Genomic DNA, 2,191 nt, shown 5'->3' on the forward strand with positions numbered 1-2,191 from the left:
CCCCCAGCCCCACATCACTGCTCCAAGAGCTCCGGTTAGCATTGACAGGGTTGGACAATTAGAATGGACTGTCCTTAGGCCAATTGCTCCTTTAGCGTAGGGGTTGAGAGTTAGAGAAACAACCATGGTGAGCTACAAGGCATCAATTTAGTATATGGCCATCTACAAACCCAGTCCTGTATAGGTGACCGGGAAGGTCAAAGGAAACATGAAGGCATGTGATGCTGTTAGTGTCTCTTCAGATAGTCAACATTAATGACATTTGAACGCAAACCAGAAACATTAAAAAAATCAGAAATCAGTATCATGTTGGCTAAATATATTCCAACTGGAATTAAGTCTGACCACATCTAACGAAGTTGCTTCTTCCTCTCTCTGGGATGGTAAATGACAGTGATGACGACAGTAATCCATATCAGGCTCCCATGAGATCAAGGGTGTGAGCAGATCCCCTAGCGGCACTCATAAGCTGGGTACGGGGGTGGGTGCCCCATTCACCCTCCCTGCAGGGCTCTCTTGTCTGCCCACTGACAGTGGAGCCTGAACCCGCTGTCTTGGTTTGTTTTGTGATGATCCGAAACACTTACTGAGCAAACGTGGCACAGTGACCAAACCGGCTTGTGTTAAACAAATTTGCACTGTAGTTCAAAGTATTCCGATGGAGGAGCCTGTTTAGGCAGACATTCTCAACTAGTAAATCCTGTTTTGTAGTTTTGAAAAGCCATGCTTATGTCGGACTTACTTAAGCTCGGACATGTTTAAAAGCGGCAAGGGCAGGCATTCGTTTATGACTTTCAAAGCTGCGCATGCTCCTCACCAGCGTCCTCAGGGCATAGACGCCAAGGAGACTATGAACCCGTTTTCCCCATGCGGACGAGTCAAGCACAGGGAACCCCCCAAGTCTGGCAGGGGCAGGTTCGAGAAGGACCAAGCCTGCCATGGGGGGTCCTGTGTTCATGGAGATGGATGTTCCCACGTGCTCGGCCTCGGCCCCTCAAGCCTGTGGGTCAAAGTTACATTTCCTGGCTTATGCAAAGACATAATTCAAGTCGGAACAAAACCTGACCCTCTTTAAACAGAAAGCTGAAAGAAAACATCAAGCCCGGGGGCTGAGTTTCAGAAGGACCCTTAGTTGGTGTCGTGCGCGTTTACCTCCACTCGTTGCTGTTGGGGCCCTTGTTTCTGTTGCTATTGGTTTTTAGAGCGGCTTCCTTTTACAGCTGTGTCGATATTTACCAGTTGTGGGTGAATTTATTGTCAGGTGAGACTATTCTAACCTTCATTAAAAAACAAGTGTTTACCAAATATAAAATATTTATTTATTCACAGAATTCAAACACTTTAAAAATAATTCAGAGGTATGTAGACTGTAGTCTTCACGACTAAAAATAGGATAAGGGCTTCAAAAAGTTCATGGAAAGATATTAAATGATAATAGAAAATTTCCACAAACTCTATGAAGCCTGCTGTAGTGTATTCAGCCATTAAAACAATATAGTAACTTATTTTTAGACAACATTTTGGGGAAATTTTTAGAAAAACCTTAAACATCTATATCCTGCCTAGATCTAGCAAGAACTTCCGCTTTCTTCATTGATCAGAGCTAAAATGTCTATAATAAGAAAAACAAAAACAAACTCACTGCCACCGCGTTAATTCCTACTCGTCACCACCCTATAGGACAGGGTAGAACTGTCCCATGTGAGTTTCTGAGACTATAACGCTTTACGGAGTAGAAAGCCCTGTCTTCTCCTGAAAGAGGACTGGGTCCACAGACTGTGGTGGACGCACAGACAAAAAGCCCACTGCAACTTGCAGGGGCAGTAAGTTACTAATGTGGCTCTTCTAAGCTGAAGCTTTCTGTTCCTGTTAAGATTTGCAGGCTTGTACAAGAAAGAAGTTGTAAACATAGATAATCATGAATACTTTATCAGCTGTCCCTTTGAACACAAATAAAAGTCCTTGCTTTTAAAAAAATGTTTGTTGCATCTGTGTATTAATGTAGTTGTATTTTATGCTTGCTTTGATGAAAAATACAACTTTCCTCCAGTTCCTAAATGTTTCCTCCCCGCTCCCACTATCATGACACGAATTCGACCTTGCAAGTCTGGATAGACCAGAGGATGTACACTGGTACAGATAGGAACTGGAAATACAGGGAATCCAGGGCAGATGATCCCTACAGGACCAG

This window comes from Echinops telfairi, unplaced genomic scaffold, assembly GCF_000313985.2.
Source record: "Echinops telfairi isolate 266 unplaced genomic scaffold, ASM31398v2 ScPeMD7_16;HRSCAF=60, whole genome shotgun sequence".
Lineage (NCBI taxonomy): Eukaryota > Metazoa > Chordata > Mammalia > Afrosoricida > Tenrecidae > Echinops > Echinops telfairi.